This window comes from Pelodiscus sinensis, chromosome 1, assembly GCF_049634645.1.
Source record: "Pelodiscus sinensis isolate JC-2024 chromosome 1, ASM4963464v1, whole genome shotgun sequence".
NCBI lineage: Eukaryota > Metazoa > Chordata > Testudines > Trionychidae > Pelodiscus > Pelodiscus sinensis.
This window is the reverse complement of record NC_134711.1, coordinates 74,384,109-74,407,892: the sequence shown is the minus strand read 5'-3', so window position 1 is coordinate 74,407,892 and position 23,784 is coordinate 74,384,109. Positions and strand designations below refer to the sequence as shown.

The window sequence follows — 23,784 nt, the reverse complement described above, 5'->3', positions numbered from 1 at the left end:
GAAAATCATAAAACAAAATAAAAAGCAGTTTAATGCTATTAGCTGTGAAAGGTTCTTAAATATTGCAAAGAGTTCTTCAACTTGCAGTACATAGCACCAGGCAGTAAGAATATCACTGCACAAGAAATATTATGTAGCCAAGAGAATTCAGATATGTAAATTACAAAAAAAAAAGAAGGGAGAATATATTTTATGGGAAGGTAAGTGTTTATGATTAGAAGTGTTTATGAAGTACAATTCTCACACTGTAATGATGACTCGGGGAAGTGCAATGAAACTATTGAATTGATTATGACAGATTTGCAGAGAAGGCAAAATGCTGGGAAGGCAAATAAAAGCCAGTTTAATAGTTATTCACTTGCAACATGAAATCACTTGTAGACATTTGGAGCAAAGTTCACCCTGGCATTGTGTGCATGTGATTAGAATTGAGTAAATGAGCATACGAGTTGGAACAGGTCACACATTCCATGTGTGAAATTTGCAACAGGGTTGTGGCTCAGAAAATAGCATGAAAACAATTGTTATGGTAAGAAGGTGAATGAGACTGAAAATTTCCAAATGAGGGATTAGTACACACAGAAACTACCATTTCAAAAGTCGGGCAAACTCTTCAGTTACTACAGATTAATATAGCTTCATTGAATGCCAAAAAGCTCACACCAGTTATCACCAGCTTACCATCTCTGCAATATCCTTTGTATATCACATAATTGAATGGCCATTATGTGTGTCTCATTTTAGTTCCAGATCTACCTAAGAAACGTGTGTTTTAAAGTGCTGGAATGTTTGTGGAGTAGACCAGTTGGTGGAGCGGTGGCAAGGAATTCTCACTACTTGTGTAATTGGAAGAAAAAAAATGTGAAAATAATTTGACCTCACCTTAAGCTTGAGGCAATTTGACCTCACCTTAAGCTTGAGGCAATTTGACCTCACATTAAGCTTGCTGTTTTGTTTTTTGGCAGGAGAAGTATATACACATTCCATAGTCAAACAGCAACAGCTGCTTGTGTACAGACCTGCTCACTAATCCTGGTATCAAGAACAACCTCTTTTAAGAAAGCTATGGATGATGCCTCCTAAGGCAACCAGGAATGACTGAACACCTTTCTCTGGGAGATGGTTGTTAAAAGTAAGTACATGCTTATGTGGACATTCTTTTTAACTTCCTACTGACATGCATAGGGATGATCCCATAGCCCACAGTAATAGCCTATTCTTTTCTGAAAGTATTATGTATAAAGTCTTTATATATCAAATTAACAGGATTTGTAAACTTGTTCTAAGATCCACTGTGTGCTACCAGTGGCCTTTTTTGCATTTCCCAGCAGTTTTGGCTGTGCTCAACAAAGAGTCTAAGTTTTTCTTAAAGTATTATAACCCTGTATTGCTGCGTGGTTGTCTGCCAGGATTTAGGCACACAACATCCACAAACTACAAGGGGAGTTATATCGCTAAATAACAGTGCAACACTTTGAAAAGATAGAAGTAAATAGAGTCATAGACTCAGAGTTAAAAGTCAGAAGGGAGCATAGTAAGACTGTATAAAAATCCTTGGAAACAGTCAGTTTTCACAGTTTAAACAGGGCATGACCACTTGTGAAACACACAAAGTTGCAGTTTGTTCAGAGAGCCCATGGCCCTGATACTTTCCTGTCATCCTTGGGATGATGGGAAAATTTCCACTTATCTATCCATATACATCTTCCAGCCCTCTGACTTTCTCCCTGAAGCACACTCTGCAATGTCCCCATTTCCTGTGTTGCCACCTTCCTCACAAGGAATGTTCCTCACACGGAATGCCTGTTCTTACATAGCCAGTTCCCAGAGCCTTCCTTCTTTTTCTTGCTACCACAATGCAACAGAACCTGATTGGTTCTCTTGTATGAGGGCTCTCTACACTAACACAAGAGGGATCCCATTTGTCCCTGACTCTGCTGCCCAAATTCATCTCCAAGTTGCCTGAAATGTTGTTTATTTCCCAACATTCTTCATTAAGCAAAACATTTTCCAGCAATACTTATTTGAACTTGATCCCATCAAAATGAGCTGTGAAAATTAGTCACCACTTACCAGATGGATGATAACTGAAATATAATACATAGTTTTTCTCCTCTGCTTCTTTCTTTGCTGGCTGATGCTTATTATGATAATTTTTCAAAGAAATTGCTTTGTCCTTCTTGAAGAGCATGCACTGTGTGTAAGTTTGTGTTTCCTGCCAATCATATGCCCCTACCTCCTCTTTACCTGACAAGTAGCCCATCATTGTGATGTATCAGTATGAATAGCCAGAGCTTGGCTCATCAAGTGTACTTATTTCTCAATGAGCTGCTGTTAAGGTAGGAAATGAAACAATTCTCAGATCTTCCAATGCAAATACGTGTCACTTTCTTGATGATGCTAGGGGAATACACAATGTGTCTTGAAGTGACATTAACTGAAAAACTCTCTTCAGGATGGATACAAGATCTTTCATTTTCTTGACCAGAAGATTGCCTTTATCCTGGTCAATTTGAAATGCTTTAAAGCAGGTTTTCAGCAGAGAAATATTTTGCTTAAGAAGCCACCCAGCACTGTTTTTTGGATATACTTTAAACATTATTTTTGCAACATGCTTACGTGGTGACCAGGTAACATTATAGAGAATGTTGGGCTATGTTTTCTATTTCGCATGAAAGTAGCAAAAATCAGACTTGAAAAGGTAAGAAAGAGGGAGGAAAGGGTGGGGAGCCAATCTATGAATCAATATATCAAACAACATTGTTCAATCTGTTATTCATAGTTTGGCATATGCTTTGAATTCTGCTGTTGCCACTTAGAGTCCTTAAGGTTTAAAGATATTGTAAAAGTTACTTTCCAGTCAACTGAGCAGCAACAACATAAAACACTGAGTGGAAGGAGTGGGTCCCTCCTGTTAGCGTGCAGCTGTATACATGAAACATTTTTATGAGCCATTTCTTTTCCAGCTGCCAAGTGGCTTTTAAGTGTTAAATAGTATTAACATGTTGCTTTTGTGGCAGCCAAATGCCTCTTAACATTCAATATTAAAAAGCAAACATTATTTTTTCCAGCCATTGACCAGCTCGTATTGTTAAATATTTTACTAACATGCTTTTCCACCAGCTCTGACTGCTGCACTTTTGTTTAAAAATTAATTTCCTAGCCACTGAAAAAAGTTTACAATTTAACTGTTTCATATGATGTAGATTTTTTCTTTGCCATGAGATAGGATAAATATTTACCAAAATGGATTGTTTTTTTCATCACCAAGCAACACACCTTCTCTAAATATGGTACAGTTTAAAAGCACTTTCTCTACAAAGTTGCTTCTTCTGCTGCTCCTCCACTTGCTCTGTTAAGGACCATGGGATGCTTTCTGAGCCCTTTTTGCTGCTGAACACTCATTCTTTTTACACTGATTTTTTTAAAGCCATTGAAATGTGCCTATATTTGAACTAACAAAGTAGTACAAGACATGTCTGACCCTATTTGTGCCTGAGGAAAGCAATTAACTCTCCTGTGTGGCTATGGGTGAGCAGAGGAAAAATCATTCTTGAGAATAAAGCTTGAGATTTTCAAAATCCTACAGCACCTAACTCACTTCGGCTTTAAGGAAAATCCCAATGAAAATTGACTGGTTTATTCTACCAGTATTGCAACTTCTTTTATCTGTTCATTTATGCGTGTTCATCTGAATGAGCTTTTATTCATAAATACATTCAGGGAAAGTAAAAGCTACACAAGGTTAGCACCAATAAATACCCAAGAGGGTATTCATACTTACCACACCCTCCTTACTGTTTTATTATTATTTGTATAATGGTAGCATATAGGGGCCAACCAATGGCAGAGTCCCATTGTGCTACGCACTGTACAGAGTAGTAGGTTTTTCCTGACCCAAAGAGATAACCATAGTAATACACAAGGCAAAAATGGAGTGCAGGAAGAGGAAGTGAACAGCGTTAGTTTGGAACTATCATACTAGTTCTTTCCACAGTTTCGATAGGAAAAAGGAGGTGAGGAGATGGAATTTTTTTTTTTGAGTTCTAGGAATAGGATTTGTTAGGAGAGGATTAGTTACTAACAGAAAAACAAAGGCAGGGAGAAAGGCAGGGAGAATGCAAGTGAAGGGAAAGGGCAAAGTAGAAGAGGGAGAGAAGGGAGAAGGAGGGCATGGAGCCCATGTGGAATGAGACAGAAGTGAAGAGTATATAAGAATCAAATAGTCAATCAGCACAGTATAAAAACTGCAGAAGGCAGCATGGTAACATCATCTGTTTTCAACATCCTCTGCTATGTAATCTGCTGAGGCTACCCCTTAAATTTTCTCCTGCTTCCTCTGACCCCTGGGGCTGGTTTCCCACTAGAATGTCTTTATTCTACACTCCAGGATGGCCCTGGCAAGTGAGAGGCGTTACCACTGTGTTCAGAAGTGCTGCATGAGAGATCTGGTTCTAACTGAGCCCCAGTCTCCATGTTGTCCCTTCAGTCCCAGTTCCACAGAATCTGCTGTGACTGGTTTTGTATTTGTTTCATCTGGCCTAACTTATTCAAAGCCCTTTTTGAGTAGACAGTGAGAAGGGAAGGAAAGACTATATTTGTTGCAGAAAAGCAGGATGACAAATTAAAAAATGTAGATGTCAAAAATTACATTAACAGACAGTTTAGTTTCCTTGGTGGTATGTTGTGCCCCTGTAGACTGTTGAGTTGAGCAAAACTCAGACATCTGGAAAACAGGAATTGCCCAGTTAAAGTTGCATGTGTAACCTTAACTCTGCCCTCTTTCAGCAGTGCACCAATATGACCCATTAAGATACATACATTTACTCTCCCGGCTATATCATTGATGAAATGTATAAATTCTTCACTTTTTATAGCCCATTCCTTCTCATCTACGTGCTTACATCTAAAGCTACAAAAAGGGGGAAAGAAGGTTACCCATCACTAGGGCCCTGACCTATTACAATCTAGTGCTTGAAGAACCTACATTTGGCAGTAAGCCATTATCTCAGTTTAAAACAGTTTGGGCATACTGTTAAACTACAGAAGTTTCAGTTACTGTACATTTCTGAAGCCTCTCCCTTTATAATTTTTAGAAGCTAATAGCAAAGGAATTAGATCTTTCATGAAAGTCAGGAAAGTATTTGCAAGAATTAGAAGCACAAGAACTTGTGAAGACTGTAAGACTAAGTAAACCAATTGCTGGAGGCATCTCAATGTGTCCATTAAAAGGCAGATTTGCCAATCTGGGAAAAGGAGTCCATATTAGCAGGTCTCAGGCATAGAACAGATGCTATATAGAAACAAATTAAACAAAATTCCTTACTCTGAAGAAAGACCAAATAGATGTTTCCATAGACAGCAGAGTTTGTGGAGATTTAAAATTGCAGCCTAGTGTAACACTTAGGCTGTGTCTAGACTATATGCCTCTGACAACAGAGGCATGTAGATTAGACACAGGCAAAGGCAAATGAAGCCGCGATTTAAATGATCGCGGCTTCATTTAAATTTACATGGTTGCCGCGCTGAGCCGACAAACAGCTGATCAGCTGTTTGTCCGCTCAGCGCGCTAGTCTGGACGCTCCCCTGCTGACATCAAAGCCCTTTGTCAGCAGCCCCGTTATTCCTCGTGGGATGAGGTTTACCGGGACTGCCGACAAAGGGCTTTGATGTCGGCAGCGGAGCGTCCAGATTAACGTGCTGAGCCGACAAACAGCTGATCAGCTGTTTGTCGGCTCAGCGCGGCAGCCATGTAAATTTAAATGAAGCTGCGATCATTTAAATTGCGGCTTCATTTGCCTTTGCCAAAACAACAAATCTACATGGCTCCGTCGACGGAGCCATGTAGTTTAGACATACCCTTAGTGATATGGACTACATAATGTCCTCCTCTTGTGAGTTTACATTATATCTTCTGAACAGAAAAGTTACTACCCAAAGTAGTACATAGGGCTAACATGCTTGTTTGAATATAGGTCTATGTTCTTAGAGATTTCTGGGACAAGAACTTGACTGCCTTCAAAGTAATAATTGGAAATTCATAAGTAAGCTATATAATTGCTACATCAGGCAATACCAGGCTATGATTTCTGTTTAATGAGCCACATAATGCTAATTAGTCTGATGTTTCCGTGAAACAGCATACAGTTACTTTTGATAGAATGTAACGAAACTTTGCTGGTTATACCCATATTTGGCCTTACTCTCCCAGGTTTCTACTGGTTTCCTAAATTTCTTCTTTTTTTTAAAGAAAGAATTCAGATGTCCCAGTGTCTCTCTAAAGTGGTCACGTCTCCCATCCATTCTCTGCTGGAGAGAAAAAGGAAGTCTCAATAATTTATTTAGGCTTTTTTGTGTACAAAGGGGGGTGGCAATGGGTGGGGGAAGGTTCTGACCTTTGCTTGAATAGCTGGCAAAGAGAAAAAAAATAATCACTAAATGCTGCTAATAAGTTACATACTCTTAATATATTCATACAATTCTATTTCTGTAAGTGCACAGTCACTAAAAACCTTTCTGGATCTTGAGTATTGCCAAGTGCACAGTGGATGATTGTACAGTCAGTGGTAAACCACAAAGTACTGTGGACTTGCATACTCTGATATCTTTCCTTGGTTAGGGAACAACTGGTTAGGGAAGGCGCCATTAGGGTGATGGATACATAGTAGAAAGCCAAACAGGTTCAATTCCTTCTTTTGCTTACCACAGAAAAGATTCCAGATTTTTCCAGCCATTCCTTCTTCACCAGACAGAAAGTCCCTATCTAATTCAAAAAGTCAACCAACCCATATTTCTGTCAGTGCTATAGTTTTGGCATCAGAGTTTATTATTCCACAAAAGTATTTGTTTCAACATATATGACGAAATCTATATTTCCCCCATATTTGTCAGTAATTTTCTTTGGCCCAATATATTTCAGTCAGCTGTAAACAAGCAAAAAAAACCCAACAACAACAAAAAAAGCAGCATACAATACTTTGTTATAAAACTGGAACATTTTGTTCTACGGTGAAGTGTGCTTATGAAGCCAAATACATTTTCAATTATAGGCTCTGTTATATAGTTGAAATATAATTTTATCTGAGTTTTTTTGTACTATACGATGTGGCAGCGTTGTGGTATTTCAACTGCTGACTTTCTGACATCCCTCCAGCTCATGTATGGTCTTTCAGTATTTCTACTATATAGTAAATCTCCATTTTCAAAGGTGTATAATTCATCTGTAAAGAATCATTCTAGACTTATATATGACACACAGGAATTTCACTTCGGGAAATCATCAAAACAATCCAATTTGCCTGAATAAAGAGGAAGGGATTCTGAGCAGGGACTAACGTTAGTATTCAAAGATGCTTGTTTTAGTTGTTTAAGTTAAACAGTAAGCCATTCTGGTGATTAATCTTTGGGAAGTTTGCCAGTCCCCTTGGAGATTTTATTGTGACCTTAAGTCACAAGAATGCTTTGGGGGCAGCAATACAGTAATACTGATTACCTTCTACCCTTTCCCCTTACATTTCCCTTCTTGCATTTTGCCAGTTTTCTGCCTCCCTTTTCAGAGAAATTACTTTATTCCCTCCCTGTATGACCATTTTTGCCCATACCTAATGAACTTTGTAAAGGAATTAAAACAAGGTCTTTGTTTCTTATGTTCACTTTATGCTGACTGCCATCATTGGAGTTGGAGGCATCTCCCTCGATAAGCCAAAAGAGAGCTTGATGTTGCGCACTTGTATGTCTCAAAGACAGCTTTAGATGAATATGGTAGAGATAAAGAATAACTTGAAATAAGAACAAATTATCAATGAGATTTAAAGCTCCTCCCAACCAGAGGATGTATGGGCTATTAATTGAGGTGATATTGTTACCTGTAAGACAAGGAGGAACTGGAGTACATCCTTACTAGGGGAGATTGTTCTAGACAATTTGGGTATGTCTACACTAGCTCATTAGTTCGAGCTAGGTAGGCAAATGAGGGCAACTGTAGTTGCAAATAAAACCCAAGATTTAAATATCCCGGGCTTCATTTGCATCTTCCCGGGCACCACCATTTTTAAATCCCCCTTAGTTCAAACTCCGTGCCCACAGCTACACGCGGCACCGAGTAGGTAGTTCGAATTAGGATCTCTAATTCAAACTACCAGTACTCCTCCTTCCAAGAGGTACCGGTTCCACGAGGAGTACTGGTAGTTTGAATTAGAGATCCTAATTAGAACTACCTACTCCGTGCCGCGTGTAGCTGTGGGCACGGAGTTTGAACTAAGGGGGATTTAAAAATGGTGGTGCCCGGGAAGATGCAAATGAAGCCCGGGATATTTAAATCCCGGGCTTCATTCGCAACTCTGGTTGCCCTCATTTGCCTACGTAGCTTCAACTAACGAGCTAGTGTAAACATACCATTTCTGTGGACAGTAGAACTTCAGAAGGCTCCTAATTCCTGCTCTTGTCTTGATGCTGCAATGTCTAGAAAGGAGAGGTGGAAGGAGGAGTGATAGCTGGGGCAGCCGCAGGGGCTGGGGCAGCAATCGGTCCACCAGGGACTACAGGTGCTCACGGAGGGCATGGCCCTGCTCCCGGAGCTCCCTCAAGCTCTCCCGCCGCAGTTGCAGGTCCTCTTGCACCCACTGCTCCTGGCTGTAGACCTGACGTCCCTGCAACCGCTGCTGCTGCCTCTGGAAATCCTCCTGGTTGCAGGAGTGCCTGCTGGCCCAGGTGTGGGTGGAGGGTCCAGGCGGTGTGGTCCATCCTGCACTTGCAGGTGCTACAGCTGTGGTGAAACAAGAGAAGTGGTGATTTCTCCCTGGGGATATAGCAGATGAAACCCAGCCCTCCTCTGCAAGGCGAGGATGGCCGGTCTCCGCACTATCACATCCTGCTATCCCCGGGCATGAGCTGGCCCAGGACTTCATCCCAGACCCTGGACTGCCTATAGTTTGGTGTGTGGGGGCGGGGGAGATGTGCCCTGCCTCTGTGTAGAGGGGGCATCTGGAGGGAGGGCAGTGTCTCTCCCTGGGGTCAGGAGCCTGTCATGTGCCTTCACGTGTAGACACATGTGGGAAACAGGTCAGGGTACCCGCATGGCACCCAGCTGGAGCCACAAGTCTTGGCTGGCATGGCAGATGCCCAGGTTGCAACCTGCTCTGTGGTTGTCAAGGCCGACACGCATGGGCCCTGGGCTCCCTGTCCCTCCCTGCCCCCCATAAGGGGACCATGATGTTGCTCACTTGTGGAGGCCTCCCCAGCCTCGGGTGAGGCTGTTGATGGGCTCTCTGGTTCCACTTGGGGGTCCTGGGTGCAGGGCACTCTCCCTGCAGGCTCCTGGCTGCTGTCTTCCTCCTCTTGCTCCTCTTCCCCTGTGTCAGGGCTCTCTGCCCTGGGGTCAATGACGACCAGGAGGGCACAAACCATCTGACCCCCCAGGATGCAGTCCAGGGTCTCAAAGTGCAGGTAGTTCTCCGGCTTAGCCCCAGGTTGGGAGGCCCTGGCATAGGCCTGCTGCAGTTCTTTAATTTTGCTGCACACCTGGTCCTGGCTGCACATGTGGCCTCTGGTGGCTAGGCTGGCAGCCATGTGGCTGTAGATGGCTGCATTCCTGTGCCTAGTGTGAAGATCGTGGGCATTGGAGGTCTCCCCCAAAACTCAATGAGGCCCACAATCCCCGCAGTAGACCAGGAAGGCATCCACCTTTTGCGGCCACTGGCAGGCTCCTGGGAGCCGCCACCTTGGTCCTGGGGAGTGGTGGAGGGCTGGGTGGCAGCAAATGGCTGGCTCCTGCTGTGCCAGGTGCATGGTGTGCTGTCTGTGTGCTGGCACGCTGGCAACTGGCCCAGGCACTGTGGCCAGAGACTGCCCCTTTAAGGGCTCCAGGGCTGAGGGGGGAGCAGATGAGTTTTCCTGGTTGTGCCCAGAGTGGCCACCAGGGCTCCCTGGGAAGGGCTGGAGGCCCCCTAATTTGAAATAAGTGTCTACACAGCGCTTATTTTAAATTAGCTATTTTGAATTCAGTGTTATTCCTCGTAGAATGAGGTTTACCAAATTCAAAGTAAGGGCTTCACTATTTTGAATTTATTTCAAGATTGCAATTTGTATGTGTAGATGCTATTAAAGTTAATTCAAAATAATGGCTGTTATTTCAAATTAACTTTGTAGAGTAGACATACCCTAAGGGAGAGGTTCTTAACCAGTGAGGTGCACCCTCCCCAGGGGAGGTGTGAAGGGGATACAGGGGAGGTGTGCCTAGTGTGCCTCCCAGTAAATTTATCACAATTGCCTTCTCACTGGATAAAATTCTAAAGTATAGATTTCTTCATAATTAATGTTTATAATATTAATTTCTTATTAACTTCTAGAGATCAGCGCACTAGAAGAGCAGTGCGAATCAATCAGGCCTATGTGATGACACACTGCAATAACAGTAAGTGAGCATTGCCGACTTTCATCTTCAAATATTACATAAATTTGTTAGGAGACGGTTCAAAGTAAAAAGCTCATATTATTCATTTAGGCATTGTAACAGGGTTCACTCACCCCACAGTGAGTCCCAGGGTTCAGGCAGGCCTCAGGATTCGAGCCAGGCCTTCAGCTCAGGCCAGTCCTCAGAATCACCAGGCACCAGTAAAGCCTTGGGTTCCTCTAGGTCAAAGTGTTGCCCTGCTGGCCAGCTTGGCCAGGCCTCGACGGCCCAGGCAGGAAAGTCTTCGCTGTCCTGAGGGAAGGCAGCTGTGGGAGGCCTGGGCCAGGTCTCAACCTCATCAACCAGGAGCTCTGGGCAGGCGGGCGGGCGGGCGGGCAGGCGGGCAGGCGGGCAGGCCTCTGTCTCCCTCAGAGGCTGGGCCCCAACTGAGCTCCCTGGCAGAGTTCTTATAGTCCTAGCCACGCCCCTTACCTTCCTGTGAGGTGAGGGGGCAGGGCTAGGCTGTGCACAAAATGGCTTCCGGGGGGGTGTAAACATGAAGTTCACTTTCAGGAGCGGTGTGAAGGTAAAAAGGTTAAGAACCCCTGCCCTAAGGTATTATATGTCAACTGGTGACAGGCTGTTCCCCCAAACCACTGTGTAATATATACAGGGGTTGTATAGAATCATCTCCAAAGCAGCAGTTGGCAAAGTTGCAGTTATGCCTGCAAGAATAATACTGAGAAGATTGACACTATGCTTTCCTTCTAGACGAGGATACTGGAAAGCCTTCAGCCTTGGTCTTGCAAACTCTGGCATTGGGAACTCTTAGAGAAGCTGTGTGTTCCATATGTGAAGAGACTGTGGGAGTGGGATTGTAAAATGTGTAGTGATGAGAGTATAATCCAGGAAGAGAATTAGGTCATTACTAGGGGTATGTCTAGACTACAGGGTTTTGTCGACAGAAGTTTTTGTCGACAAAGCTTCTGACGACAAAGCGTGTCTAGACGACATCCAGTTCTGTCGACAAAGCATCCAGTTCTGTCGACAGTGTGGACGCAAAGGACAGTGTAGATGCAATAATGCCTTCTATCAACAGAACTCTGTCGATAAAAGGCGTTATTCCTCGTAGAATGAGGTTTACATACGTCGACAAAATTGCTGAGTTTTGTCGACGTTATGTCGACATAACTCAAAGGCAATGTGGACGCAGGTCTAGTTTTGTCGACAAAAGTCCACTTTTGTAGACAAAACCCTGTAGTCTAGACACACCCTAGTTGTTGAACTACAGCTATCAGAGCTATCAGATTACATCCCCCCGTAGACAAGACTTTAAATTCTGAACTACTTGTTATTTTGGATAAAGAACTAAAAGGTGGTAACGGTCCCAAGCTAGGCATTGATAAATACACTAGATGCCAGCACATGTGGAATTGCAACATTGATGGCAAAATGAAACATCAAGCGAACAGCAGTGTGAGTTTAATTTAGCATTTTTATAACATTGCAAACAGACTGAGCCACAGAAAAGCACCAGAAGAATATGAAAGGTATCCTGTTTAGTTTAAAGTGGTTTGCACATTGAATTCTATCACATCCCAGGTACTGTGTAACTGTGAACTCACTTTAATTTCCTCATGTTTGAAATATTGCTGGTTTTTTTGCAATTGTACACTTACATTAAACCAATAACCCTTAGCTGTTTTCAAATCATGACAATGAGTGCCATCTGTTCTAGTAATTTTTTTTTACTCATTTTTGAATATGATGATTTAGGTTGACCCCCAACCCCATTTTCCCCAGTAAATTAACTTTCTGGTGGTAAATAAAGAGGAGTGAAACTATTAGGGTTTTGTTCAGATAGTCAGCCATCTGCCAGCTTTGTTACTTCTGAAACAGAATGGGTGATTTTAGAGACTAAAGAGTTGTCATGCCTACTTATATAAAAAAGAAAAAAAGAAAACATTTTGCACATATTCACACCTCCTTCATATCCCTCCTCTACACTTTTCTTTTTACAAAAAAATTGAAAAAAAATCAGCATTGGTTAGTTAGCTGGTGTGTTGTGGCCATGGCTTATCATGCTGTCCAGCATGTATCATTATTTCCTTGTACTCTCCATCTGTGTTTTGTATTCACCTTTTGTCTATATTCTTTTACTGAGATTGAAAACTCTTTGGGGCAGGGATTGGTTCTTTGTTATATATTCAGACAGTGCCTGACACAATAGATGCAACCACAATACAAATAATAGCAAACCCCAGTTTCTTTACACAGAACCACACTGTAACAATGAGCACAATTTTGATCCATTGCAAATTTAATTGACCTGAATAGAATCTTTTGACATCACAAAGGTAGTTTCTCATCAGCTACATTTGGGACTAGTAGATAATCCTGTTTTAATAGTAGATTAAACAAAACAGCATGGCATGTATCTGGAGAGTTATCTGTCTTGACTTATTATAGACCTTGCTTGAAAAGTTTTCTTTGGCTGTGTAAGCTAGGGGTATGATGCTCAGCTTGTGTAGAGATTCTCATGCTAACTCTTGTCTTGCTAGAATGCCAAAGGGTATGTCTACACTACCACCCTAGTTCGAACTAGCGTGGTTTATATAGGTAACCGGAGTTGCAAATGAAGCCCGGGATTTGAATTTCCCGGGCTTCATTTGCATGTTGCCGGGCGCCGCCATTTTTAAATGTCCGCTAGTTCGGACTCCGTGCCCGCGTCTACACGCGGCACTAACTAGGTAGTTCGGATTAGGCTTCCTATTCCGAACTACCGTTACTGCTTATGGAACGAAGTGTACCGGTAGTTCAGAATAGGAAGCCTAATCTGAATTACCTAGTTCGTGCCGCGTTTAGCCGCGGGCACGGAGTCTGAACTAGCGGACATTTAAAAATGGTGGCGCCCGGCAACATGCAAATGAAGCCCGGGAAATTCAAATCCCGGGCTTCATTTGCAACTCCGGTTGCCTACATTAACCACCCTAGTTCGAACTAGGGTGGTAGTGTAGACATACCCCAAAATAGTACAGTTTGAACTTCTCCGGTCTGGGACTCTCTGGTCCTGCAATATCCGTAGTCCTAATGTAAGACCAGAGAGCCCCTGGACCCGTGAGTCCTGGCTCTGGACAGCCTTGGGACTGCAGAGTGCCAGAGGCCCTGGGGCTGTCCATGAAGCTCCAGAAGCCCTGGAGCAGCTGAATCCTGGTGGCCCAGGACAGCAGAGCCCTGGAACCCTGCAGCAATGGGGCCCCTCCCCTCTAGAGCAGTGGAGCCCAGGTGACTCTTGAGCATTGGAGCCCTGGCAGCCCCGGGGCAATGGAGCTCCAGTGCTCCGGAGCAGCAGAGCCCTGGCTCCCTGGAGTAGTAGAGATTCGGTGGCCCAGAGCAGTAGAGCTCCAGTGACTCTGGGGGCAGTGAAGTCCTGATGGCCCTGAACAGCAGAGCTCTGGTGGCCCAGATCAGCAGAGCTCCAGCACCCTGAAGCAGTGGATCCCCAGCAATTTCGGGGCAGTTGAGCCCAGACGGCCCTGGGGTGGCAGAGCCCTGGTGGCCTGGAGCAGCTGAGTCTGGCAATTTTGGGGCAGTGGGCCCTAGCAGCCCCAGGATTGGCCGAGGAGCTGGGAGCCCAGTGGCCCAGGGGCAGGGGAGCCTGGCAGACCTCCCCTAGTCTGGCAAACCCTCTCCTTCAGAATTGGTCAGGTCCCCAATATGCCACACCAGGGAGGTCCAACCTGTAGTGCAGTGATGGTAGCATGCTCAGTGGTGAATGCTGCCGCTGGTTAGCTGCTTTGAGTACAAACCCACCTACATTTTGTGTGCACATACTCAATGCTACTAATCTTTGTCACCACCACTCATAGGGTATGTCTACACTACCCTCCTAGTTCGAACTAGGAGGGTAATGTAGGCATACCGCACTTGCAAATGAAGCCCGGGATTTGAATTTCCCGGGCTTCATTTGCATAAGTGGGGAGCTGCCATTTTTAAATCCCCGCTTGTTCGAACCCCATGTAGCACGGCTACACGGGGCTCGAACTAGGTAGTTCGGACTAGGATTCCTATTCCGAACTACCGGTACACCTCCACGACCTACCTAGTTCGAGCCCCGTGTAGCCGCGCTACACGGGGTTCGAACAAGTGGAGATTTAAAAATGGCGCCTCCCCGCTTATGCAAATGAAGCCCGGGAAATTCAAATCCCGGGCTTCATTTGCAAGTGCGGTATGCCTACATTACCCTCCTAGTTCGAACTAGGAGGGTAGTGTAAACATACCCATATTGCCTATGACATACCTATGTTACAATTTTTTGTGCATTAGCTCAGATCAGAGTTACATGAGTATCTCTATGGGTAGGTCTACACTAAAGTGGAAGGCCGATTTAAGATACGCAACTCCAGCTATGTTAATTATGTAGCTGGAATCGATGTATCTTAAATAACTGTTTACATAGTGGTAAGTCTACAGGAGAAAATTCTTCCTTCAACTTCCCTTACTCCTCATGAGGAGCAGCAGTACCGGCACCAGTAGGGTGCCCTCTCAGTTTGCATTAGTGAGCCTTCAGTAGACCCACTAAATTGAAGTTTGGAAGATACTACACTGGGTGGACATGGCCTATGTGAGTAGGGAATCACACGCTAGCTGTGATATCCTACTAAAAGTCCGATTAACAATGATCCTCAAGTTGTGTAGGCATTTATACTAGTGCAAAGTGAAAGTTACAATTTTGATTTGGAAGGAAGAAATATCTATTTGTTCTTTATCAGTTAGAAGTTGTTAATCCATGCTAAAATGTATTGTCATTGAAAGGTATCCCTGTTTCTCTGTCTCAGTGATATTTCTGCTTACCTACACATTGGTTTACATATGCATTTATATAATGATAATAATTATAAAGTTATAAAATATCTTCATAGATCTGGGTGCAAGCCAGGCTCATTAGATTATCTAGTCTGACCTGTATAACACACATTGAATTTCACTGAATTTCTCCTGTATGGAGCCCAGTAATTTGTGTTTGATTAAAGTGAAAACAAATTCAGAAAGGCATCCAACTTTGATCTGAGGACTTCAAGGGACTGAGAATCCAATACTTTGCTAGGTGCCCACTTTGAATTAACTCAACTTAATGCTGAGAATATGAACACAACTCTCACTCCAAGAATAGATTAGTCAGATAGCAGGCAAAAGTGGCACCAGCATCTCATAATCCCACAGCACTTCCCACAAGACATCATGGGGAATGTGGGCATGTGCCTTTTCCAGGTCTACAAAAGAAAGGCAGGTTGGATTAGCAAGATCCTGCAATCTCTCGGGTATCTCTAAGAGAGCAAAGACCTGGTCAATTTTTCCATAGCTGGGACACAATCCACATTGTTTTTTAATTTGAGATTCACGTCATAGGCATAACCTCATTTCCAGCATCCTGCTACAGGCTTTGCTGGGAAGACTGAGGAGAGTAATCCTCCTATAGCTGGAATAAACTTTCTACTCTCCTTTTCTTAAAGATTGGGATCAGCATGCTGCTTTGTAAGTCCAAAGTTACTGTACCCACCTTTTATACAACACTGAAGAGGTGTGTTAACTATGCTGCCTCAACATTGTCCAGTGTTTTCAACATATCTGGATGAATCTCATGCATCCAGTCTGCTTTACCACTATACAGGCTTTTTACTGACATATGGACCTCAGCATCAAAATAGATCCAATCTCACTGGAGGTTTCAGGTCCATTGGGTTGAGGAGTTCCTCAGACTGCTCCTTCCATCAGTTCCTGATGATCTCCTTGGTCAAGTTCATCATTACATCACCCTATCTTAGTACAGCCTAAGAAATGTCCCTCTGGCCCCTCCTAAAGGAACGGATTATTAGCTTGAACATCTTTGAGGCCACCCAGTAACCATTCTTTATGGTCTCTCCAAACTCTTTCCAAGCCTGGGCTTTTGCTTCAATGACTGCCACAACAGCAACCCTCTTAGCCAGCCAGCACCTCTGAGCCATATCAGGCATCCAGTTCACCAGCATTGCTAGAAAGCCACAAGAAGGACCATGATTTTATGATTATAAATCATTAAAGCGTTCAAAATATATTCACTACCAATTTTCTTTCCTTTGTAAAGGAAACAAAACCCTGACCCTATGTATACTGATCCACATGAGTTCAGTGGGACTACTGATACATCTAAAATTATTTGCATATGTAAATGTTTGCAGGTTAGGGGCCTGAATTATCATCAGTGGTTGATAGCTATGTCCTAGAATGATATGTTCCATCAAGAAAATTAATAAGTAAAAAGCGTTCTGAAACTGCATCACAATCTTTTTGTGATGATTTTCCTATTAAACTGGTACCCTGAAGTTGCCTCTTTGTTTTATATCACATGGAGGAAAAAAAATCTAATTACCTTATAAATGAGTTAGGAAGATAATTGTGGATCATTCAGTACAAAAAACAGTGATGGATTCTAAATTATTTTGCTGGTATAATCAAAAGCCATGTCTCTAATGACAAAGATTTGTTCTGCAAGATACAATTAAAGTGTTATTTGAATTAGAGAGAAAATACACATTATACTAAATGTTTGAAGTTTAAATTAAATTAGTGCTTTTTAAGTTGCCTATGATAAATATTCAAGCAGAACATGTACAGACATTTACTATATTCATTAGATAGACATCCCCATGTAATAATTTGTCTGATTAGTATTAAATCCCCATGGTCAAAATTTCTAAACCATTTACTTTTTAGTGCAAAATATCTATATTTCATCTTGGTCCCAAATAAATAATCTGGACAAAATATGTGAAAAATTATGGAAGATCTTTAACAGCTCTCAGACAAAGCACTTCAAATGGAAAAGAAAAATCAAGAAAGGAGACAAAGTTGTTTTTTCATTCTGTGATGTGAAGTGAGAGATCAATCCCTAAAAAATAGATGTTTTATGTTGTTTTGTTTCAATATTCTTCATTCCCCCATCTTCTAAAGAAAAAAAACCCAATTATATTCCTCTTATCTCCATGCAGTCTTTGCAAAGTCAGTAATCATAGAAGCCTTTTTGGATTTTTTTCAAGCTCTCTGATGTGATCTAGAAATGTATATTTCCATGAGAGATGAGTTATATATCCTTTCAGCCTACTGAACTAAAAGGGAAACTTACTTTAAAAATAAATTTGATTCTTAACTCCTTCACAATTAAAGTAAAGAAAGTTCAAAGGTTTAACTTCAGAACAACTTAAAGCTTCAGTTAGCTGTCTATCAATGTGAAACACTCCATCAGATACATTACATTAATTGCGTAGCTTAGGTCGAAATATTTGGCTTTTGGTGCTGCCTACACAACAGGAAGTCAAAGGCAGAAAACTTTTCCTTTGACTTCCCTTATTCCTCATGAGTTGGAGTAAGAAGTCTTCCAGCTCAATATTATTTCAAAATAAAGGCTGGTAGTGTAGACATGTACTACGTTATTCTGGAATAACGTCAATTATTCTGAAATAACGGTGTTCCGTAGACGTAACCTAAATGACTATATGGGGAATAGCATAGAATGAAGTCACCATCTAGTAGAGGCACCAATATATGTAATAAATTTATCTTTTTTCTCAAAGTAATGGTAAAGCACAGAATGAAACTTAAAATGAAAGATCTAAACAGTTGGCAGCTTTTGATCTTACTTGCAAAGCTATGTTATAAGATTAAATGTTAATGAATAAAGTATTTCCTTACAATATTAAGAGGTCAAAATACAAGTTAAGACCCTTCTAGTTACTTGAACTTTTTCAGGATATGCTGGGGGCATCATGTTTGTTTGTTTTTTAAGTAGAAATTTTCCTTCACTATTGTCTAATTCAAATGCTATTCAGCTATATTCTCCCATTGCTGCAGAAAATTAAGAAGAAATATTTTGAGGACTTAACCATTAAAAATGGAAGGTAAAAAGTCACAGTACATATTCTTCTTTTGAGCTGTGGAGGAGACATGCCTTTGAATTTTAAAATTGTATAGTACTTTATAATGTAGAAAATTAAATAATAAAAAAGACAGTTTGGAAAGACATTTAGTTTCTTAGGTTTTGAAAACTAAAAACTAAACATTCAAATGAGACTAGTAATTTGGGGTGCTTTATTTTCAGGTGTATAACTTGAAACATCTTACCAAAGGCTTACCAAATACAAAATTCTGTGACAGGTCACACTGAATTACATGATATTACTCAATATAATAAGTACTGCATCTAGTATTATGTATTTGCAGGAGTGAACCTTTAAATGTTAACCTTTTAATGAGATTTTAAAAGATTTGGTTAAATGTTTGTTCAAACACACTGCTGTGTGTGTTTGTCCACTCATACATGTACATGCTCCAGTATATGAACTAGTTTATTTGTGGCTGATACTACAGTAAGAGAAGTTACAACAACAACATCATCAACAACAACAAAAGTCTGACTCCAGAGAATTAAAAATATGGACAAAAGTTACCAAATGAATTTTGTAATTTTCTATCTATATCTTCATAGGCAATCATATGCAAATATATATGCATTATTTTTTAAATACACCAGTTGACTTTTTTGGGGCACATGCGAAGTACGGGAAAGCAGCAAAATCATAAGAATTGCTAATGGCATGTATAGCTCAGTATCTTGTCTCCATCAGTGGCAGTACTAGATTCATCAACGGCTATAGGTGAAGTTTCCTCCAAACCCCCAAAAGTTAAGAAATTGGCTTGTGACCAGAAGAACAATGCTATTTGGTCATTTAATAATATCTTTTTAATATGTTAATATTACCTCTTCTATAAATGTCTCTTTTTTTGTATTCTAGTCAGAGCTCTATCAGTCAATACCTTGTGACTTCCACAGGATGATTGTACATTGTGTAAAATAGTATTTCCTTATCAATTTTTAAATGCCTTCCCTTTCAGTTGTATTGTGAGAAATTGTAAATAGGACTACCTTATTTGCATCCTCTATATTGTCATTATTTTGAACAACACCATTATATACCCTTTCCCTTCCCCCCTGTCATCTCCTCTGTGAATTAAACAGTTTTTGTACTTTTGGTCTCTTCAGTAATCACTCTCTTTGAACTCTCATGTCTAATGCTAATAGAAATACCAGCTTAACAAAGAACAACAAACTAGACATTAATTTCCATTGTAATAAGGCATTAAAAGAGTCTGGTGAAGAGAGGCAGAACCAGAGTAACAGATAGTAATTGCGTTGTTATTTTTTGTTGTTTGTTAAACATGCTAAAGAAGATCTTTCTAAAAAAAACTGAGCCTATTGTAAGATTGCCTGGTTCCTTATTGCCATATTTTTGAAGGATAGTGGAGTTAGTTGTCAATTGTTTTATGTAATTGTATAACATAATTAAATTCACATATTTGCACTAGTGCATTCCCTTGACTTCAGTGGGGCTTGCTGAAATCAGCTGAGATCTGTTCTAGTTAAAGTTCCATACTACTTATTTAGTATTCTACACTGTTTTACACAATATATCTATATTCTATTTCCCTATTCCCTTAAGTTGTTTAGAGGCTTGTTTTCTTGGCAAAATTTGAATACGGTTATTATAGAAACTTAGTAGGGATGGCTCTGAATTTCACTATTATTTATATTGTAGTGAAGCAGAATAGCTGCCAATGAGCCAAAAAAGCTCAGAGAGCAGCTGGGTCAAGTTTTATAGGAGAAGTTGTTGGGCCTAATTGGGATGAAGTAATGAGAGAGGCTTAGTTCATGTCTGAGCTGTTTGGGCTTCACTTACTGTTATAACAATCTTCTTTGGGAGTTTATGGGAAAGTAGAGCTTGTGGGGAGGTAGGGCAGGGGTAAGAGAGGGATCCCCCAGATACTTTCTGTAATAGAAAAACTTGTTGATGGTATAATATCTTTGAAAAGTTTTAAAGGCACATTCCACCTAAAGCCGCATTGAATTTTGAATTATTTGTGCCACATTTTTTGCACAGAATGGACACAGACCATCTCACAGTCTCATACTGCATATTGGTAACCCTGAAAAAACAGAGTAAAGGTCAAAACCCCCATTGTGCGAGGTACAGTTTTAAACACAGAAGGCAACAGTACCAGCCCCCAAGAATTTACAGTCTAATGAGAAGGGTGAGAGGCACTTCACATTGCACTGTGGGAAAGAAAGAGATTGTCCAAGGCAGAGAGAATAGAGGAGAAAGGGAGGGGGAAATCGATGTGGAAGACAGTAGAGAGAGGGAAGGAGACAGAGTTGAGGATAAGAAGTCCAGTAGAAAGAGAGAGGGTGAGTGAGGCTGAGTAGCTGAAGAGTTGCAGTAGCACTGACAGATGAAATGAAAGGAGGAAAGAACAACCAATAAGAACACAGTAAATAAAGAAATCCAGGGTCCAGATTTCAGGTGATAATATCAGGAGACTGGGAAGGCTACTCGCAGATGCTGCTGCTGTTCTACATGTGGTAAGCTGCTGGTCCTACTTCCCCAGGGAGTTCCTTTTCATTTGTTGGGATGGATGGAGGGATGGATGGATTTTGATGACCCTCTGGCCTGAACTGCTTTGGAGAAACAGCTCTAAGAGGCTGGATACTTCTCTAATTATGACTACTCACATATCTTTATTAGACTACTGCTATAATTTCCTGCACAAAGACAGACTAACTAGTTGAATTAATAAATGAGTGATTCTGTATCCTGGGGCTCATCATATACCAAAGCAGCCATGATAATGCTGCTGTCTGTATGATTCTGATGAGACCTCACTTGGAGTATTCTATTTATTCAGTTCTGGAAAATGAGCTGTTATTGCTATCTTTGCCTTGCCATGTAATGTTGCATTAAGTAAATTCCTTTCTTCATAAATGAGAACATTGAATGGATTCGTAATGCAATGTATCCATCCGTTCTAGAAACTGACTTTTTAAAAGTTTCATCAACCAGATTTATTAGAAGTTTTAGCTTAATTTACAGAGCTCTGGTACATGTATCTAGATAAGAAAATCTAGAAAGATTAGCTTTCAGAAATGAGAAATAATTTGGCTTTTAGAACTGTTGTGACTCCTGTCATGTTAAATATTTGCTTATAAGTCAAAATGAAATTCCACTTTAAGAATTCAAAGTTTAAACTGGTAAAGATGAGACAGATTGACTTCTTTGAGCTTTTATATATAAACTAGCCAATTAGCCCATCATAAGACAGGATTTTCAGGTCTCTCCTCCACATTGGTCTTCTCTCCTAAGCCTCCACTCTCGCGCTGTCTCTCTCTCTCTCTCCTCCTACTGCCTCCCCCTCCCTGTCTCAGCTCTCCTCCGCCTCCTGCCTCTCTCACCTTCTGCCTCTCTCTCCCTCTCTTTCTTTCTCTTCTCCCCCTCCTGCCACTCACTCTACCTTTGTCTTCTCCTCCTCCTCCTGCCTCTCCCTCCCCTCCGTCTCTCCCCTTCCCCTTCCTCTTCCCCTCCCAGGGTATGTCTACACTACAAAGTTAATTCGAACTAACAGACGTTAGTTCGAATTAACTTTGATAGGCGCTACACTAGCGCTCCGCTAGTTCGAACTTAATTCAAACTAGCAGAGCGCTTAATTCGAACTAGGTAAACCTCATTCTACGAGGACTAATGCCTAGTTCGAATTAGCTAGTTCGATTTAAGGGCTGTGTAGCCACTTAATTCGAACTAGTGGGAGACTAATCCTTCCCAGCTTGCCCTGGTGGCCACTCTGGCCAACACCAGGGAAACTCTTCTGCCCCCCTCCCGGCCCTGGAGCCCTTAAAGGGCCACGGGCTGGCTACACAGTTTGTGCCAGTTGCAAGCCTGCCAGCACCCAGCCAGCAGACCCTGCACCTGGCACACCATGAGCCAGCCAACCGATGCCACCCAGCCCTCCGCCTCTCCCGGGGAACAGCCTGGCGGCTCCCAGGAGCCTGCCCGGGGCTGCAAGAGGCGGGCGCCCGCTTGGTCAAGTGCGGAGATCGTGGACCTCATCGAGGTTTGAGGGGAAGCCTCCAATGTCCACGATCTCCGCACTAGCCATAGGAACGAGGCTGTCTACAGCTGCATGGCTGACAGCCTGGCCGCCAGAGGCAACCAGCGGACCCGGGAGCGGGTCTGCTGTAAAATAAAGAACCTGCAGCAGCCCTACTCCCGGGCCTGCCTGCAAGGAGCCGACCCGGAGGCCTGCCCCCACTTTCAGGCCCTGGACTGCATCCTGGGGGCTCACGCTGTCCCTGCATCAACCCCGGGGCAGAGGGACCCGTCCTGGACACCGATGAGGAGGAGCCGGAGGACGCCGAGAGCCAGGAGCCTGCCAGGAGCCTGACCAGGACCCAGGACCCCCGAGAACCGCACAGATCACATCTCCTGTGTCGTCCGAGGCCGGGGGGGCCTCCACCTGTGAGTACCATCATGCTCCCCTTATGTGTACGGAGTGGTGGGAGGGGAGAGGGAGTCCAGGGACCGTGCGTCTGGGCCTTGCCCACCATGGAGCAGCAGCTGGGTGTCATGCAGGAGCCTTGGCCTTGCAGAGGGGGGCTGGGTTTCACCCATCTTGTCCCCAGGGAGAACTGACCGCTGCTCTTGTTTCACCACAGCCGCAGCACCTGGGACTGCAGGGCACACCACCCCGCCTGCAACAGCCACCTGTGCCCGGGCCAGCAGGTGTGGCAGGAGCCAGGAGGACTACCAGCGGCGGCACCTCCGGTTCATAGAGCAGCTGCTCCACAACCAGGAGCACTGGGTCCGGGAGGACCTTCAGCTGTGCCAGCGGAGTGTGGATGTGCTGGAGGAGCAGGGCTGTGCCCTCAGAGGCCACCTCCAGACCCTGGTGGACCGGTTCCTGCCTCCTCCTGCTCCGGCTCCTGCGGCTGCCCCAGCTCTCGCTCCTCCTCCCACCCCTGCTGCCCCTGCTCCCTCTGCTGCCCCTGCTCCCTCTCCTGCTTCCTCCTCACCCCCCATCCCTCCTGCCCCACCCTCCACACTCATTCCCCCCCGAGGCCCTCACATCCGCAGTGTTGCGAGACAGGAGAGCCAGCTGGGCCCCCCAAGCCTGAGCTTTCCCTTCCCTTCCTTCCCTTCCACCCCCTTCCAGCTCCCTCCTCCCAGGTTTCCCCCTCCCCTCTCCCATCCTCACTCCTCCCTCCCCACCCCAGTTATGTAAAATAAAGAGAGGTTTTTTTTGCCAAAACAGGTGTCTTTATTTGACATTAGGAAGGGAGGTTAGGGAGGGGAAAGGGGGGAGGGTGGAAGAAGGCCCCAGTGGGGCATTCAGGGAGAGTTCAGTCCCCCTCCTCCACAGGGAAGCTCTCCCGCAGGGCTTCCTGGATCCGGATGGCCCCCCGCTGGGCTTCCCGGACGGCAGCAGTGCGGGGCTGAGTGTACTAGCCAGCCATGCGGTCAGCCTCAGCCATCCAG

General features: G+C 43.2%; 1 long non-coding RNA gene across 1 annotated transcript in view; it reads left to right on the top strand.

Moving 5' to 3' along the window:
• Positions 1-23,511, top strand: part of LOC142829975 (uncharacterized) — a 45,438-nt gene extending 21,927 nt beyond the window's left edge. The window contains exons 2-5 of the long non-coding RNA XR_012904956.1: positions 966-1,132; positions 10,347-10,411; positions 22,568-22,767; positions 22,965-23,511. This is a non-coding gene — a long non-coding RNA (uncharacterized LOC142829975). The remainder of the gene's footprint in view (positions 1-965; positions 1,133-10,346; positions 10,412-22,567; positions 22,768-22,964) is intronic.
• Positions 23,512-23,784: the final 273 nt, after the last annotated feature.